This window comes from Gossypium hirsutum, chromosome A06, assembly GCF_007990345.1.
Source record: "Gossypium hirsutum isolate 1008001.06 chromosome A06, Gossypium_hirsutum_v2.1, whole genome shotgun sequence".
Classification (NCBI taxonomy): domain Eukaryota; kingdom Viridiplantae; phylum Streptophyta; class Magnoliopsida; order Malvales; family Malvaceae; genus Gossypium; species Gossypium hirsutum.
In genome coordinates, this window is record NC_053429.1 from 60,573,211 (window position 1) to 60,594,342 (window position 21,132).

Below are 21,132 nucleotides of genomic sequence, written 5' to 3' on the forward strand. Positions count from 1 at the left end.
GCCAAAAATCGAGAAAATGGGCCAAAGTACGAAATCAACACGGCCTGGACCTCCTCACATGGGCAAACCACACGACCGTGTCAATTTGGCAGTCTCGAGCACGGCCTGAACTAATCTCACACGGACGTGTCCCTGCCGAACCCAAGTTGAGTCCAATTCAGAAAAGGCTAATTTTGAGGGCTTTTTAGGCTTTCCAAAGCCTATAAATACACCTTAGAGAAGGAAGAAAGAGAGAACAGAGTAAGGGGTAAGGAATTACTCCAAGAAAGTGATTGATTCATCTCAGAAGCCAGATTCATCATCAAGACTGAAGACCTCTCCTCAATTCCCCTTCAGGAGTTTTGGGTTTTCTTTATGTTTTGTATTCTTTATTATTCTGAGATGTTTTTCTTATTTAGTTATGAACTAAATCCCCTAAATACCTAAGGGGAATGAAACTTGAGACGAATCTTGTTATTATTTTCTGAATTGTATGAGAAATATTTGACTTGTTCTTAATTAACTGTTCTTAATTCTTGTTTTGATATCCCAGGATACCGATTCAAGATAATATCTTATTCAGAGGAGGAATAGACCCTGTTTAAGAGTACATTTGTCATAATTAAGCAGAGTTGATTGCGCGCCTAGACATAGGGTGACAAGATTTTGCCAGATTAGGGTGAAACCTAATAAGGGGATCCATAGATCGAGTTAATGCAACCCTAGAGTGTTAATTAGAGAAAAGTCTCAGTTATTCAATCTAGGGATTAGACATTATTAGTCTTGAATAGGGATAATAACAAAACTTAAGGATCTCTACGGAACAAGTTAAATGAATAAATCATCTTATTTAGAGCCAGAATAACAAGTACAGTCTAGGTGGATTTTTCCTTAGGTATTGTCTTCATTCAATCGATTTTTCCAAAAGCAATTCCCCAATTCCATTCTCTGTGCGTTCTTAGTTTATATAATTAGTTGGTTAAAACAAAAACCTCTTTATTCTTAGGCTAGATAATAAAAAGATAGTCATTACTAGTACTTTTAGTTCCTTTGGGTTCGACAATCTGGTCTTGCTAAAACTATACTACTGCTCGATAGGTACACTTGCCTACATCGCAATTATAGTTAGTTCAAGAACGAGTAATTATAAATATTTAAAACCTATCACAAAATCACGCGATCAAGTTTTTGACGCAATTACCGGGGAATTGAAATATTAGGATCACTCAATTTTTATTACTTTAGCCATTTATTTTTCGTGCACTTTAATTTATTATTATTATTTATTAATTTACTTTTTCCTTCTTATGGCAGGTTTTTATAGTTTATGACTAGAAGAAATCTGTCAGGACCATTACTTTTTGACGAAGAAATCGATCGTACAGTTTGCAGAAATCAAAGAGAAATAAGGCGAAGCTTAAGATACACAGAGAATGAGCAAGAAGACGATACTCAACCCCCAACCGAAGAGATGGCTGAAAACCAAGACAATCAGCTACCTCCTACAATTGCGGTTAATCAAAATCCTGCTCCACGTACTATGTATGATTATGCTAAACCTTCTTTAATAGGAACTGAATCGAGCATAGTTAGACCTGCTGTAGCTGCAAATACTTTTGAATTAAGACTATTCAAATGATACAGCAATTTGTTCAGTTTGATGGTTTGCAAGATGAGGATCCCATCTCTCATTTAGCCAACTTCTTAGAACTATGCGATACATTTAAAATTAATGGTGTCTCTGATGATGCCATTCGTCTTCGGTTATTCCCTTTTTCATTGAGGAACAAAGCTAAACAATGGTTGAACTCGTTACCACGAGGGTCAATTACTACTTGGGAACAAATGACCGAAAATTTATTACTAAAACATTTTTCGTCGGCTAAAATGGCTAAATTACGTAATGATATCTCTTCTTTTGTGCAGATGGATTTAGAAACACTCTACGATGCATGAGAGAGATACAAGGACCTTTTGAGAGCGTGCCCTCACCATGGGTTACCTCTTTGGCTACAGATTCAAACGTTCCACAATGGCCTGAATCCTTCGACTCGACAAATGGTTGACGCAGCTACTGGCGAAACCATCAATAATAAAACACCTGAAGATGCCTATGAGTTTATAGAGGAGATGTCACTGAATAACTATCAGTGGCAAGTCATGAGGACAAACCCAACGAAAATAGCTGACATTTATAACATCGATTCGGTCACCATGCTCTCTAATCAGGTAGAACTCTTAAATAAAAAGATTGATGGTTTTCTTAGTTCTTCATAAGTTCACCCAGTAATGCAGTGCAAAGTAAGTAGAGGTGGAACAAGCCATTCGGAATGCCAACCTTATGGCCACAACATGGATAACGAGTAATTAAACTACATGGGTAATAATCCTCGACCTCAAAACAATCCATATTGTAACACTTACAATGCAGGTTGGAGGAACCACCCCAATTTCTCGTGGAGCGGTCAAGGAAATCAAAGACCACAACCTCCTCTAGGATACCAACAACCACCTTACCAACAGGAAAAGAAGCCGAACCTTGAAGAGATGCTCTCAAAGTTTATTTCGGTGTCAGAAACTCATTTCTAGAACACCGAGATAGCACTTAAAAATCAACAAGCGTCGATCCAAGGGTTCGAAACTCAGATAGGCCAGCTTTCCAAACTAATTTCCGAACGACCACAAGGTAGCTTGCCAAGTAATAATGAACCCAACCCAAGGGAACAACTCAACGCAATTAATATTCAAGATGAAAAAGGATTCGTTGAGCCTGAACTAGAACCGAGGCAAGAAACTGTGGTAAGCAAAGGTCAAGGTGAGGTAAATAACAATAAAAACAAAATGGTGAATGTCGAATATAAACCTCGTGTGCCATACCCCAACGTGACAAGGAAAGACCGCTCAGATGAACAATTTGGTAAATTCCTTAAACTCTTAAAAAAATTACATATTAACTTACCGTTTATTGAAGCCTTATCGCAGATGCCAAACGCAATGAAATTTTTAAAAGAACTTTTAGCAAATAAGCGGAAGTTGGACGAGGTGTCGCACGTGGAGCTAAACGCAATTTGCTGAGCTATTTTCCAAAATAGACTACCGAACAAACTAAAATATCCAGGGAGTTTTACAATTCCTTCCTTAATTGGTAGTTTAGATGTTAATAATGCATTAGCTGATTTAGGGGCAAGTATTAACGTCACGCCCTACAAAATGTTTAAGCAATTAGGTCTCGGAAAACCCGAACAAAATAGGATGAGCATTCAATTAGCAGATAAAAATATAAGGTTCCCTAGGGGTATTATTGAAGATTTACAAGTTAAAATCATAAATTTATATTTCCCGTTGACTTTATTGTTCTAGATATAGAGGAGGATAGCAACACTCCTTTAATTCTGGGAAGGCCCTTTTTAGCAACTGCTAAAATGATTATTGATGTTGGTGCAGGTGAACTCACACTCTGTCTGGGAGACGAAACAATCACCCTTCAATCTCGCAATTCTGGCAACACATCGGGAATTGAAGGTGATCGTTTAACCCATTCTCCTAGAACTGACAATATGGTACAACCTACTTTACAGGAAATGAGTTTGAAGGAAGCACACGAGTCATTCTCAAGAAATAGTAAAGGAAATGTTCATGAAGATCGAAGATTACAAATCGAGGAACTCAATGAATGGCAGACGCATAAACCAAGAACACCCGACAAACCAAATCTACAACAGAACGAGCTCAATACCTTTCCAAATCAACTTAAGATTGGAGATATAGTCTTATTAGATGCCGCAGATCCCCACATTTTTGTTACCACACCGAATGAAGAAATCCCTCTTACGGTACTTAGTATCTTTGCATTCGGTACGGTCGAGGTAAGGCACCCTAAGTTCGGCACTTTTAAGGTAAAGAACACCCGTTTAAAAACTTATTTTGATGAGATTGATGACAAGAATGAGGAGTATAAACTCCTCAAACCACCATGATTATTCAACGGAGAGGTAAGTCAAGCTTAGACTATAAATAAGCACTTCTCGGGAGGCAACCCGAGCACTAACTGTATTAACTTCTTTAAAAATTTAGTCTTCAACATCTAACTTACTAATGGAGCTCTTGAATACAGGTTTTCCATAGAGACACGGCCAAGCACACGGGCGTGCTAATGGCCGTGTGAAAACAGGGCAAGGATTTCCCCAAACATGGGCTACAATAAAACGCCACGGCCATGTGACATGGCCGTGGTTGAGCCTACCAAAACAACACGGGCGGAAGACCCGTAGTTGAAACTGAGAAACTAGCACAGGCGTACGACACGCCCATGTCTAACACCCGTGGATGAACCTGTTAGATTGACACGGGCGTGGGGATTTCCCACACGGGCGTGGGAAAAGCGAACAACGCCAGACATGACCGTGTGAAATGGTCGTGTGCACCCACACGCCCAAGGAACACAGGCGTGTACTAAATGTCAGACGTGCCCAAATTTGAAATTCGCGAATACACGGGCTGAAATTGGGGAACACGGGCGTGTGCCCTGGCCGTGTGGCCCAAAATCTATAAATACACTGCAGTATTCACTTTCTTCTCCATTCAAAAACCCTAACCCTAGCCGTTGTAACTCCACACAGCCTCTCTGCCATGCCCGTGCGCTGCTTCCCACTTCATTTTTTACGCTCAATCTCTTTCCCTTAGTGTTTGTTTACTCCTTTCACTTCTATTTTACTTATTTCTAACGCTTATTATCAACATAATCTTCATATCTTTTGAACTATTTTTCATTTTCTATCATTTAATTTGCATTATTAGGTCAGTTATCATACATTTCATGTTAAATCAAGTTATTAGGAACACCTCATACCCATGACATTACTATGCTTATTCTCATGCTATTACCATGCCAATGTCTATCATTTTATTTGCATTACTAGGTTAGTTATCATACATTCCGTGTTAAATTGAGATTAGGAAAACCTCATACCCATTACATTTCTATTCTCATTCTCATTGTTATTGTTATTGTGGTTGAGTTTGATTCATATTAGTAGTCTTGGCTGAAATAGTTAGTTCAAATTCATGCCTTTTACTTCTTCAAATTTGTTTACCTATTATTATTATTCTTTATATTCCATGCTTTTAATGTCGTCTTCATGAGGAAAGAAAACCTTCGTACCTGCCTCGAAGAAGAGGAAGGGAACCTCATCTTCCATTGGTCCAACCACAAAAATTTGTCACCCTCTCCTACAGTTCCCCCAAGGGCCCCAAGAAGAGCTTTTCCATATACTTCGGGCCCGAACCTTAATTGCGAGCTGCTGCACCGACTGGGCTGCCGTAGAACAAGTTCAGATGGCTGATGCGATTTGAGCCCTCCTAACCATCGACCCTTGGGACCTGTTCTTTGGGATTATCAAACCAACATACCTCGAGCTCATGATGGAACTATGCTCAACGTTCCATCTTTAGACTGTAATGACAAATTACGATGATCCCGGCACGGTCCAGTTTTACCTAGGCGGGTTAGTCCACCAGCTCAGCGTCCCAGAATTCGGTACGGCATTGGGTTTATATACGGAGGAGTTCAAGGAATAGAATGACTTAAATGGTCTCACTCGCCACATACATTTCTCTCCGTCGAAGTGCTAGCACACCTTGGCCCCTAGCGTAGCCTCCTACAATCCTAGCCGCTCCAAGGCATTAGTTCTCCCACCATTCATGAGGTACCTACAGGCCATTTTGGCTCACATGATTACAAGGAGGTGAGAGAGAATTAGCATCGTCAACACTCACGACGCCTACTTCTTATGGTGTATGTCGCATGGGCACATCATCGACCTTGCCTATTTCATCGCCCTCGTGATTCAGCACCAGACGGAGCGGCATAGGAAGGGGGTCATCTCCATTGGCCCCTATGTGACTCGACTAGCGTGACACTTTGGGCTCCTCAACACCGCGGCCTAAGAATCATCCCTTATCCTCATCGGCCAGATGTCTCCACAAGGCATCTCGAGCATGCTTAGCATGAGGATGATCGAGAGGCGCCGAGGAACCTACCTTCCCCAATATCATCTCGCCCAATCTACTGAGGAGGAGGCCTAAGAGGATATTCCTGATGATGTTCCCCCATAGCACGAGGACATCTCTGAGCGCCTCACTCGATTCAAGCAGTAGTGTTTTCAACAATTTGACAACATTGATGCTACTCTACAGTAGATTTGTCAGCACCTCCACATCTCATTGCCAGTCCCACCTCGCGAACCATCCAGCAATGAAGATGTTTAAAAACATTTATTTATTATTTTATGTTTTTAATTTTTATTAAAACTACTTTTTATTTTTATTAGATTTTACAAAATTTATTTTTAATTATTAATTTCGGTTATTTCTTTTTGAGTAATTATTCTTGCTAATATCCCCTAAAAAGTTCTTGATTTTATCACAGTTATATAGAGCTCTTAAGCTCATCATCACATAGGAACTAAAACTCCACCAAGAAAGGTTCTCCACGACTGCCATGTCCTACTTGCCCACGACTATAGCTACCACTAGAGATAATATCCTTTTTGCGCAGGACTTATGGCCTAATGAACCTCTACGACCGCCAGAGTATCCTCCTCCACTCTCGAACTGATTACTCTCCAGAACTCTAGTTCTAGGAATTCATCATACAAGAAGTTTCACTTCTCTCCCTATCTTATTTTTATACTCTAATATCTATCTTTGTACATTGAGGGCAATGTACATCTTAAGTGTGGGGGGTATTTATTTCATTATTAGAAAAATCCCTGAATGACTGCCTTGTTCTCTTGAAAAGCTCTCATATCATATTTAGGATAAATTTTGATTGATTTATGATTTTGATTGATATATCTTGAATTAAAACATATGCATTTATGCATTGATTGTTTAAACTTTAAGACATTAGAGAATCAAGCATGATAAGTTGATTTTTAAGAATTTAAATCTTAGGTTGTTTCCCCAAAGTTTAGGTATTACTTTGAGTTGGGATTCACAAGTTTTAAACATCAAAAAGCCATAATTTTTGTGAGATTTTTGAGCCTTTTGAGCATCTATTAATTCTTTGATGCTCACTTTTATTATTGCTTTGAGTGCGTCAGTAGTGAACTGTTGTTTTAGAACTTGCTTGATTATTCATGTTGAGACCACACCATTTGATTTGATATGTCAAAATGATTAAGGCACTTAGGATTAACCCACTCATTCCATGAAAAGCCTACCTCCACAATTAACCCCTAGTGAACCCCCTTGAGCCTAACAAGCCATTTCTTATATTACCCTTAATATTAACCTTTAACCCATTATTGTTGAAATCCCCGAAATTAATTTAAGCCCTATTTTTGTCGAGATTTGAATTGAAATAGTTGCTTAGCTATGTTTTATTCTACTCTGTAATTTGACTTGTTCTTCAAAAAACAAAAACATGTATCCATATTAGTAGTGATCTTCTGTTTGTAAGCTTCAGAAGTTAAATTCCTTAGTTTGAGAAGAAGCTCTATTGTACACAAGTGACGATTAACTCTTTTTCTAGTTAGGTAATTTTTCAATTCAATCTCGATTCTAACCTTTTCTTTCAGCTTGTGACCACACCCCCTAACCAAACCTCATTACAACCCTCTAAAGACCTTTTGATTGATGTATCATCTTAAATTATACTGGTGGAGATTTGATTTTCATGCAAGCCTATGGTAATGACTTTTCATTATTGACTATTGAATGCTTCATTTATTGTCCTTAAACACCTCGAGCGATTTGAGTGAATCTGTAGCGAGGACGTGAAACTCTATGATATTCTGAATCAAAGGTAATTACTTAAATGAGAAGAGACACCTATGTTTGCATGATTAAATACTCAACTTGGAATGTTTGAAACTTTTATGTTCTTTTAGTTGAATTCTCAATGTATGATTACCTATGGATTATTCTGAGATATTATCGATAGAAATTATAAGTTGAGAAGAATTTATTTTGATTATGAGTTGAGAATTTTGCTTGAGGACAAGCAAATACTTAAGTATGGGGGTATTTGATAAACCGTAATTTATACATATTTTTACCCCATGTTTAACGCATTTTATGGATGATTTTCCATTAGAATTGGTGAATTCGATGCTCTTAATGTTTTAATTTCATGTTTTACACTTAGAAGAGAATAAGAGAGCGAAAGGAATGCGAAACAGGCCAAAAACGGAGAAAATGGGCCAAAGTATGTAAACAACATGGCCTAGACCTCCTCACACGGGTAGACCACATGGCCGTGTCAATTTGGTAGGCTCGAGCACGGCCTAAAGTAATCGCACATGGCGTGTCACACGCGCGTGTCCTACCAAGCCCAAGTTGAGTCCAATTCAGAAAAGGCTAATTTTGAGGGCTTTTAGGCATTCCAAAGCTTATAAATACACCTTAGAGAAGGAAGAAAAGGGAGGACGGAGTAGGGGGTAAGGAATTACTCCAAGAAAGCCGATTGATTCATCTCAGAAGCCGAATTCATCATCAAGACTAAAGATCTCTCCTCAATTCCCCTTCAGGAGTTTTGGGTTTTCTTTATGTTTTGTATTCTTTATTATTCTGAGATGTTTTCTTATTTAGTTATGAACTAAATCCCCTAAATACCTAAGGGGAATGAAACCTAAGACGAATCTTGTTATTATTTTCTGAATTGTATGATAAATATTTGACTTGTTTTCAATTATGTATTCTTAATTCTTGTTTTGATATCCCAGGATACTGATTCAAGATAAGCTCTTATCCAGAGGAGGAATAGACCCTGTTTAAGAGTACATTTGTTATAATTAGGCGGAGTTGATTGCGCGCCTAGACATAGGGTGACAAGATTTTGCTGGATTAGGGTGAAACCTAATAAGGGGATCCATAGATCGAGTTAATGCAACCCTAGAGTGTTAATTAGAGAAAAGTCTCGGTTATTCAATCTAGGGATTAGATGTTATTAGTCTTTGAATAGGGATAATAACAAAACTTAGGGATCTCTACGGAACAAGTTAAATGAATAAATCGTCCGATTCAGAACCAAAATAACAAGTACAGTCTAGGTGGATTTTTCCTTAGGTATTGTCTTCATTCAATCGATTTTTCCAAAAGCAATTCCGCAATTCCATTCTCTATGCATTCTTAGTTTATATAATTAGTTAGTTAAAACAAAAACCTCTTTATTCTTAGGCTAGATAATAAAAAGACAGTCATTACTAGTACTTTTAGGTCCTTTGGGTTCGATAATCCGGTCTTACTAAAACTATATTACTGTTCGATAGGTACACTCGCCTACATCGCGATAATAGTTAGTTCAAGACTGAGGAATTATAAATATTTAAAACCTATCACAAAATCACGTGATCAAACACACGCCCGTGTCTCTGCCCGTGTGGACAAAAATAGGCTATTTGAAAAGCCAATTTGCCACCCTTTTCTCATGCACATAAATCAACCCAATTGATACCATTTCAACACATATATAAACAACAAAAAACCAACCAATATGTGCATATATCATGTCATCTATACATAACAATCTCAGTTACTCAATTCCATAACCAAAACATCACATAAACATTATGTACAACTTACCAAACACATAATTCAAGCCAAATTTAATGGCTATACATTCCAAGTTTACAAGCCAAATCTCATGGCTAATATCATAACTCAAGATATACCAAAATGACACTAGCCTATACATGCCATATACTATATATACAAAGCTTTAAAAGTACCAACGAGTTGATTCGATAGTGTGATGATGGTTCTCGATGATCGTTGATGTCCGAGCTAGCTTCAATACTCTATAAAAAAAAGACAAATATCACACAATAAGCTTCATAGCTTAGTAAGTTCATACCAAATATACTCAACAGGTCATAAACACTTATTGGTTCTTATATCATCATTCAATTCTAATCCACCACCATTTAACATGTATATACAAATTCATCAAGCTTCATACAAATAGTATCAACTACCACATAAGTATCGTACATACCTGAACTTTCCCATATTTATTTATTTCATTCTCACCTCTTTGTTCAATACATTAATTCATTCGGAAGTCTTTTAATGCTCTAAAAATTCGACACTTAGTACATCAATGATTAGCTAAAGCTATAACAATCTCGCACACTTAGTGCCATCACATTAAACTATAGTTGCCTCGGTATCACACACTTAGTGCCTCATATAGCTGAAGCTATTCCAATTCGCACACTAAGTGCTATTTATAGCCGAAGCTATTTTGAAACACACACTAAGTACCAAACATAGTTGATTTATTGTCGTACGCAATCATAGTCACATATATACAATTTATGCATTATTAAAGCATTAAAAACATAATTGTAACTTCATTTATCATGTACAAACTTACCCCATACTCGGAATTGGTGAAACGGATCAATTACTCAATAACCTTTGATTTTCACCGATCTAAATCTGAGTTCTTTCTTTCTTGATCTATATGTATTCAAAATTAACCCATTTAATCACCAATTCATTCAATTTAATCGACAAACACATAAATGGGCATTTTGCACATTAGCCCTTAATTTTTCACATTTTGACATTTTAGTCCTTATTTCATAAAATCACAAAATACACATAATTTCACATTTCTCATGCTTAACCAAATTTTCATATAGTCTCTGCAGCCGATAACTTTCACTTATTTCACATTTTAACCTTCAATTTCTCATTTTCAGAAATTAGCCCATATAATCAAATTCATCAAAAATCCCAATACAAAACATATTAACCTAACTCATATATTTCATTTTTCATCAATTAACAACACAAAACTCATGGATTCATCCATGGCATATCTCAAAATTATCAACACTTTCAAAAATTAAGACATGGACTAGCTAGAACATAAAGCAACGATCACAAAAACGTAAAAATCATCAAAAACAGATCAAAGATCATACCTTATGTAACACCCCTTACTCGAGTTGTAACGCCCCAAAAATCCTGAAACCCAAAAATCTCGAAATCCCGAACTTTCTTTGTTTTCAGTTTTGATAAAAATTGTGTTTTATGTTCCTAGCCATGTGATAATTATAGTAGGTCTTAATTAAGGTTTGAGTTCGAACCTAGGAATAAATGAAATTATAGTTTAATTATTAAAAGAATCAGAGTTGGCAAGTAGTTGGGCTTTTAAATAAAAAGAGGGGAAAAATAGCATCAAAAAGCCTTGTGGAGGAGTGGCTAAGTGATGCCACTTAGGGAGTAGGGAGGTGGAAATTTAATTTCAGCCCTTATTCTTATGTTTAATGACCTACTGATCATTTTTCTCTTCTATGGCAACATCAAATTCTCACACTAACACATAGTTATGAACAATAGGTATTTTTATCGATTATGTCGTTTTGCTCGTTTTCATTAAAAATCGCTTAGAAAAGATCGTTCTCCTAACTTCAAACATTCATATTCTTCCATCAAACAACACAATACATGCCTATCATTCATGGGTAAATTTTTAAACATAAACCCTAACTCGAAATAATGGTAGAAATAGGTAAACCGAGCTACGAGGATTTCAAAAATGTGAAAAACATTAAAAACGGGGCTTGAAATCACGTAGTATGAAGCTTGAAAGTTGAAGAAACCTAGCTATGGAGGACAGAAAATTTCGGCAGCAACTAGTGAAGATGATGACCAATTTTGTGTTATTTTCCCCATTTTATTTCATTTAATATACAAATGACTAAAATGCCCTTACTACTAAACTTTCCAAAAATTCCCTCCATGTCCAACTTTTGTCCAAAACTTAAGAATGGGTCAAATTGCTATTTAAGACCTCCTAGTTAATATCCCAAAGCAATTTCATACTAAAAACTTCTAAAACACAAGTTTTACAATTTATTCAGTTTAGTCCCTAATCTCAACTTAAGCGCTCAATGCATAGAATTTCATCACGAAATTTTCACGAAATCATGAAATCATATCATAAACCCCAAAATAATTATAAAAAAATTATTTCTATCTCGAATTTGTGGTCACGAAACTACTATTCCGATTAGGCCCTAATTCGGGTTGTCACAATTCAGTTTCCCCCCTTTAGAGATTTTCGTCCCCGAAAATCTTACCGGTAAAGAGGTTCGGGTACTGTTTCCTCATAGCTTCCTCAGGTTCCCACGTAGCCTATTCTATCCCATGTCTGTGCCAGAATACTTTCACTAAGGCTATACTTTTATTTCTTAACTGTTTAATTTCTCGAGCCAAAATCTTTATTTGTTCCTCCTCATAGGTCATATCCGGTCGAATCTCAATTTCTGTTGGAGAAATCACATGTGAAGGATCAGAACGATAACGTTGCAACATTGATACATGAAACACGTTATGAATTCTTTCTAACTCTACCGGTAAGGCCAATCGATATGCCACTGGTCCAATCCTCTCAGTAATCTCGTACGGCCCAATAAAACGCGGACTCAACTTGCCTTTTCGGCTAAATCTCAGAATCTTTTTCCATGGTGACACCTTCAAGAACACTTTATCACCCACCTGAAATTCAATATCTTTTCTTTTTAAATCTGCATATGACTTTTGTCGATCTGAAGCAGCTTTCAAGCAATCCCGAATTACTTTTATTTTCTCTTCGGTTTCTTTAACTAGTCAACTCCGTGAATCTGTTTCTCACTAAGTTCGGTCCAATATAAAGGAGTCTGACACTTGCGACCATACAAGGCTTCGTACGGTGCCATTTGTATACTTGACTGATAACTGTTATTGTAGGCAAATTCAATCAAAGATAGATATTTCTCCCAACTACCTCCAAATTTTAAGACACAGCATCTAAGCATATCCTCGAGTACCTGGATTACTCTTTCCGACTGACCATCTGTTTGTGGATGAAACGCGGTACTAAAGTTCAATTTTGTACCCAAAGCTTCTTGTAACTTTTTCCAAAATCTCGAGGTAAATCTCGGATCTCTATCTGATATTATAGACATAGGTACTCCGTGCAACCTCACAATTTCAGCAATATATAATTCAGCTAATTTATCAAGTGAGTAATCAGTACGTACTGGTATAAAGTGGGCTGACTTTGTTAATCTATCAACCACTACCCAGACAGCATCCTTCTTTTTAGGAGTCAAAAGTAAACCAGTTACAAAATCCATGGTAATCTTGTCCCATTTCCACTCAAGCACCATTACCGGTTGAAGTAGTCCTGAAGGCACTTGATGTTCAGCTTTTACTTGTTGACAGATCAAACACTTGGTTACAAATTCAGAAATGTCCCTTTTCATACCTGGCCATCAATACAACTTCTTTAAATCATTATACATTTTTGTGCTACCAGGGTGAACTGATAAACAGCCACTGTGCGCCTCATGTAATATTTTCTGAATCAATTCATCGTTTTTTGGTACACATATCCTGTCTCGAAACATCAAACAGTCGTCTGGTCCAACTTGAAAAATCTGAATCGTAACCTGATTCGCATTGAGTTCTCTTGGTTCGCAACTCACTATCGTTCTTTTGAGCATCACAAATCAACTGGAGAAATAATGGTTTAGCCCTCATCTCTGCTAAGATTGACCTATCATCAGACAATGCTAACCCCGTATTCATGGCTCTCAAAGTAAAAAGAAATTTCCTGCTCAAGGCGTCAGCAACTACATTTGCTTTTCCCGGATGATAATCAATCACTAGCTCATAATCCTTTAATAATTCAAGCCATCTTCGCTGTCGCAGATTCAAATCCTTTTGATTCATCAAATACTTCAAACTTTTGTGATCAGTAAAAATTCGACATTTTTCACCATACAAATAATGTCGCCAAATCTTCAAGGCAAAGACAATAGCGGCCAATTCCAAATCATGTGTAGGATAGTTCTTTTCATGCGGTTTTAACTGCCTCGAAGCATAAGCTACCACTTTACCCTCTTGCATCAACACACATCCAAGGCCTGTCAATGATGCATCACTATAAATTACGAACTCCTTTCCTGGCTCGGGCTGTACTAAAATTGGTGCTTCAGTCAATCATGCTTTCAACTTTTCAAAACTCTGCTGACATTTATCAGTCCATTCAAACTTAATATTCTTTTGTAACAACTTAGTCATAGGAGAGGCAATCATCGAAAATCCCTCAACAAAACGTCTATAATACCCGGCCAAGCCTAAAAAGCTTCTAACCTCGGATACATTCTTTGGCGGTTTCCAATCAACGATCGCGGAAATCTTGCTTGGATCCACCCGAATACCATCACCTGAGACTATATGTCCCAAAAATCCGACTTCACGACGCCAAAACTCACTTTACTAAACTTAGCAAATAGTTTCTTTTCTCTCAAGATCTGCAATATGGTTCTCAAGTGTTCGGCATGTTCAGACTCATCCCGAGAATAAATTAGAATGTCATCTATAAACACTACTACAAACTTATCCAAATATGGCCGAAAGATTCGGTTCATCAAGTCCATAAATATAGCTGGAGCATTTGTTAAGCCGAAAGGCATCACAAGAAACTCATAATGTCCATACCTTGTTCTAAAGGCGATTTTTGGCACATCCGACTGCTTAACTTTCAACTGGTAGTAACCAGACCTCAAATTGATCTTTGAAAACACTATGGCCCCCTTTAACTGATCGAATAAATCATCAATCCTCGGCAATGGGTACTTGTTCTTTATAGTCACCTTATTAAGCTGACGGTAATCAATGCAAAGTCTCATTGAACCATCCTTCTTCTTTATGAACAATACAGGAGCACCCCAGGGAGAGAAACTCGGTCTCACAAATCCCTTATCTGTTAACTCTTGCAACTGAACCTTCAATTCTTTTAATTCAGTCGGAGCCATTCTATATGGAGCAATCGAGATCGGTGCAGTACCCGGCAATGAATCAATGGCAAACTCTATCTCTCTGTTCGGAGGCAACCCAGGCAATTCCTCTGGAAATACATCTGGAAACTCACAGACTATCGGTACTGATTCAAACTTCAGTTGAGGCAACTCAGTATTCATTACATAAGCCAGATAAGCTTCACACCCTTTCCTCATGTATTTCTGTATAGACATGAGCGAAATCACCATAGGCAATTTATTTGATTCATCTGTTTCAACCCACAGAATTTCTCTATTTTCACATTTCAACTCTAGTGTTTTTTGTTTACAATCTACCTTGGCATCATACAATGTCAACCAGTCCATTCCCAAAATAACGTCAAACTCATCAAATGGTAATAGCATCAGATTAGCCGGAAAACAATGACCTTGAATCATAAATGGACAATTCTTGCAAACCTTGTCAACTAGCACATATTGGCCTAAGGGGTTCGACACTTTAATCATAAACTTAGTAAACTCAACAAGCAACCTTTTATTAGATACTAAATTCATGCAAATATAGGAATGAATGGACCCGGGATCAATCAATGCAATAACAATAGTACCATAGAGAGAAAATGTATCAGTAATGACATCGGGAGATGTTGCATCCTCTCGGACACGTATAGCATAAGCTCTAGCAGGCACTCTAGCTTCTGATCTCGCTGCTGAATCTTTCATCGTAGTTTTACTGCTAGTCCCACCTCCAGTATTTCTCGGTGGTCTACCTCTGCTAGCGGTGGTATTCTGTCTAGCACTTTGAAATCTTTCTTCTTTAACTTTCTCCGGACAGTCTCTAATAAAATGCTTGCGAAAACCGCACCTGAAACAAGCTCGCTCGTTTCCCCAACACTCACCATAATGTTGCCTGCCACATTGCTGACACTCGGGCTTTCTAGGTCGCACATTACCCACACTTGCCACCGAAGTAGCTTGAGCTTTAGACCCCGAATATGCTCTACCACAATCTCTGTGTGAATCCCCAGTTGAAACTGTCATTCGAGGGTTTGTCTCTTTGGACCTCTTTGAGATTGAAATGACTTGCTTATCGGCTATTTTCTGGCATCTCGAGCCTCAATAGAAGCTTTCTTCTTTCTTTGTTCAATTCTTCAGCTTTAAGAGCTCGGTCAACCAATACTACAAATTCTTTCAACTCCAAAATTCCCACAAGCACTTTAATGTCCTCATTTAGCCCATCCTCAAACCTTCTGCAAATAATGGCCTCGATGGACACACATTCCTGGGCATACTTGCTGAGTCTTACAAATTCGCGTTCATACTCTGCCATAGACATCTTGCCCTACTTCAATTCAAGGAACTCCTTCCATTTTTTATCAATAAATCGCTGACTTATGTATTTCTTTCTAAATTCTTCCTGGAAGAAATCCCAAGTAACTCTTTCTTTTGGCACCACTGCTACCAAAGTCTTCCACCAGTGGTAGGTCGAATCTCTCAAAAGTGATACAACACACTTTAAGCACTCCTCGGGTGTACATGAGAGGTCATCAAATACACGGGTAGAATTTTCAAGGTAGAACTCCGCTTTCTCAAGATCATCATCGATCTTTGCTCTAAACTCTTCGGCCCCTTGTTTTCGAATCTTGTCAACCAGAGGCTTGTTCGTTCTTACCAAATCTATGCCTTGAGCAGCTACAGGAATCGTCTGAGGTATGGGAGGGGGTGGAGGAGGTTGAGCATTTGGATTTGCTCGAATAAACTTAGTATACCAATTGTTCATCATTTGGAGAAAGGCATCCCGAGCCTCATCTCTCTGTCTCAATGTCTCAGGTATACTTTCCACAGGCACGGTCCCTTGTGCGGGAGCCGGTGCATTACTAGCAGCATCATCAGCTGCAGTTCCTTCAGGATCCATTACTATATTAAAACAAAACATAGTTTAGAATAATCAAGAGTCACCACACTATCACAATATATTTATGGCATGTATAGCTAGACTTTTACACACACTTTATTAGTCCGAGAACCGACTAAACAATAGCTCTGATACCACTAAATGTAACACCCCTTACCCGTATCCATCGCCGGAACAGGGTACGAGGTATTAACAAATTATAGGATATACTATTAAATAAAACCCAACAAAAATATGGCGTGCAATTTGATCATGAATCATTATAACATATGCCATTAACAATACAAACCAATTTCAAAGGCTTCGTACAAAATGATTAGTTTGATACTATAATTAGTATTTTAAACCTAGACAATTATGACACGTAACAAAATAACTAAGTCTGCTATACATGCCATATTTCAAAATGTTGAGTTCGAATACCAAGAGTATTGATAGTGCGGGCGGATCTTGAACGATCTCTAACTCCTGTGCTAGCTGGATGACACTATAAGACAAAGGAGAGAAAAGAAAGCAAGCTTATAGCTTAGTAAGTAAGTATATAAATAACAAATAAGGAATCTAATATGTTTACAACATAACTCAATTATATCATATTTTTAATTTTACTATTTACTCCGATTTGATCAAGCTGTCCCTCTTGCGTCATGATCACTAAATAAATCATAACTCGAGTTACGAAACTCAAACTTCAAATCCGTAAAATTTCCCTAAATCTAGACTCATAAAACTTCTTACTAATTTTTTTATAGAATTTTTGGTTTAGGCAATTAGTACAGTTTATTAGTTAAAGTTTCCCCTGTTACACAGCTCAACTGATCTGACCTCTATTCACTACGAATTGAATTTCTCTCAGTACACAATTCAAATAACCATGAAACCTGTTTCATTTAAAACTATACTTAATAAGGAATTTAGGAATATAAACTATATTTCTTAATTTGTTTTGTAAAATTTTTAATGATTTTTCGAAGTTGGAACAAGGGATCACATAGTCATCCTGAGCAAGTCACACACAATTGTAAATATCTCAAAATATAGAATTCCTTTCTTGCTATGTTTCTTTTATATGAAAATAGACTCATTAAGATTTAATTTCACATCTCATTCAACCTCTAATTAAATTCCTTATATTTTTGGTGATTTTTAAAATTCACGTTACTGCTACTGTCCAAAACAGTTTTAATGCTAATTTCACTCTTTCACACATTCTTTGTACTAACCTCATTTTAACTTATATATATATCACAAATCATTTTCACCACAATTCATACATCACAAGTATAGGCCCATGACTACAATGTCACCACAAAGCCATCCCGTTGAACAATTCGGATTAATCCTCGATACTTGATGGTTTCAGTACATAGCCCCACCATCATATTTCATTTAATTAGGCTCTCTTGTACACATGGTGAACACTTAGTACCACTCATGCGACCTAGCCGATTTGTCTCGTAGCTCTCTTGTCTACATGGTGTCCTTCACTTGGAATCACGCATGCGACCTAGCTACATTTATCTCTCACGTAGCTCTCTTGTCTACATGGGATACATCCCGTATCACACATGTGACCTAGCTACTACATATTATCTCGTAGCTTTCTTGTACACATGATGTGCACTCAGCACCATATATGTGACCTAGCTATGCTCCCTCTATTTTTTTCGATCTTTCAGAATGTTCAACCGGGACTCTCTCGATTTATACTTATTTCCATTATTCCAATAGTCGATTTATACTTCAACATCAACTAGTATATATATATAATAGGCTCAAATATAAGAATGTAAATGAAATTAATGTATTGTTTACATACAAACTTACCTCGGTGCAAAATATGGGAATTTTGCAATTTAGTCCAAAACTTTCTCCTTCCCCCGTTCGTGGTCGATTCCATGCCTTTCTTGATCTATAACAACATATTTAGCTCATTTAACACTCGAACTATTTATTTTAATCCAAAAATCGCATTATACAAAAATTACATTTTTGCCCCCTAACTTTTACAAAATTACAATTTTGCCCCAAGGCTCAGAAATTTAATTTCAGCCCTTATTCTTATGCTTAATGACCTACTGGTCATTTTTCTCTTCTATGGCAACATCAAATTCTCACTCTAACACATAGTTATGAACAATAGGTATTTTTATCGATTATGTCGTTTTGCTCGTTTTCGTTAAAAATCGCTTAGAAAAGATCGTTCTCCTAACTTCAAACATTCATATTCTACCATCAAACAACACAATACATGCCTATCATTCATGGGTAAATTTTTAAACATAAAACCTAACTCAAAATAATGGTAGAAATAGGTAAACCGAGCTACGAGGATTTCAAAAATGTGAAGAACATTAAAAACGGGGCTTGAAATCACTTAGTATGAAGCTTGAAAGTTGAAGAAACCCTAGCTATGGAGGAGTGCAAATTTTGGCAGCAACTAGTGAAGATGATGACCAATTTTGTGTTATTTTTCCCATTTTATTTCATTTAATATACAAATGACCAAAATGCCCTTACTACTAAACTTTCCAAAAATTCCCTCCATGTCCAACTTTTGTCCAAAACTTAGGAATGGGTCAAATTGCTATTTAAAACCTCCTAGTTAATATCCCAAAGCAATTTCATACTAAAAACTTCTAAAACACGAGTTTTACAATTTATTCGGTTTAGTCCCTAATCTCAACTTAAGCGCTCAATGCATAAAATTTAATCACGAAATTTTCACAAAATCATGAAATCATATCATAAACCCCAAAATAATTATAAAACAATTATTTCTATCTCGGATTTGTGGTCACGAAACCACTATTCCAATTAGGCCCTAATTCGGGTTGTCACACAAGGTTTTCGCTAAAACACTTCAATGTAACACGCCAGATTCAGCCATAACATCTAGGCCGGGTTTGTGGTGCTAAACGAGTTCAACGCCGAAATAGGAATATGAGGTGTTACCGGGCTTAAACTCAAACAATCATACATTTCCTAGTTATGAAATTTCGTCCCAATTTAAAACTTTTCATAATACCTTCATGCCCCTACTATGGGCCTACGAGGCCCCGAATACCCATTGGAATTAATTCGGGACTAATCTGTGCACTCTAGAAAATTTTGTAAATTCTCAAGCTGATAGGACACACGCCTATGTGGAAGGGCAACACGCCTGTGTGTTTTCCTAACATGGCCATGTTAAAGGCCTGTGTGACTCACACAGCCGTGCCCCTAGCCCGTGCAAATTTATTTTTTGATTTGAACCTACAATGGTTTTTACACGACTTAGCACACGCCCATGTCTATGACCCGTGTCCCCGACATGGCCATGACACGCCCATGTCTCAGCCATTGTGCAAAAACCTTGACATTCTTTTTCTAACGTCAGCAACCCCTTAAGGGCACACGGCCACGGAACATGCTCGTGTGTTAGGCCGTGTTCTCTACATGGCTAAGACACACGGCCGTGTCTCTGCCCGTGTGTTTACTACCATGCATACTAACTTGTAAAATTGATGTGCAGGGGACACACGGCCGAACTACACACTCGTGGGTCAAGCTCTGTGTCGCACATGGTCTAGACACACGCCCGTGTGTCTACCCACTTGGACAAAAATATGGCTATTTACCAAGCCTTTTTGCTACCCTTACTTACACCAACCTATACAATATCAACCAAAACCAATCCAAGCATAACACATATGACCAAATTAACCACAACCATGAGAAATTTGCATCAAATGTATTTAATAATAATCAATATTAGCCAACATTAATGGCCTATACAAAATGAATATCACATCCATCATATGAGTCAACACTTGTGGCTAAACTAACAAGACACTAAACAAAAGATTTAAGTCACTATACATGCCATAATCAAAACATTTAAATTAGCTATACCAAAAGCTTCAGGTGATAATGTGATCGATGCCTTCGACGTCCCTTGATTCCCGATGCTAACTTGGCAAAACTATAAGAAAATGGAAAATAAAGGGAATAAGCATAAAGCTTAGTAAGTTGCATATAAATAAGTTTAAAACTATAACAACATCAACCATGAATAATATAAATCAACACACATTCTTGAATAAACAAAGATAAATATCACCACATGCTTTTATATCGCAAGTATAAGCCAAAGACTATAATATCTTCCCCAAGATCATTTCCATAGCTAAAACTTACTCATGTCATTCTTACTATCAAGGCAACACAACTAGATTAATTTCTCATGAGTTTTGAATAAGAACCTGTACCACTCACAACATGATTATATCATCCCATATCACTCTCATAAGCTTTTAAAATAACCCGAGAAACCATTTGGAATAATAAAGGATATTTGACAAGATTTACACAAGAGGGTGAATTTGTCAATGCCATGTCTCAGACATGGTCTTACATTGACTCACATGTCGAGGCCGATGCCATGTCCTAGAC

The 21,132-nt window shown here is 37.4% G+C and overlaps 1 non-coding gene across 1 annotated transcript; it reads right to left on the reverse strand.

Annotated features, from left to right (window-relative positions):
* Positions 1–1,872: 1,872 nt before the first annotated feature.
* Positions 1,873–1,979, reverse strand: LOC121231760 (small nucleolar RNA R71). The gene has a single exon (XR_005929815.1). It is a non-coding gene; the product is annotated as a small nucleolar RNA R71 (small nucleolar RNA).
* Positions 1,980–21,132: the final 19,153 nt, after the last annotated feature.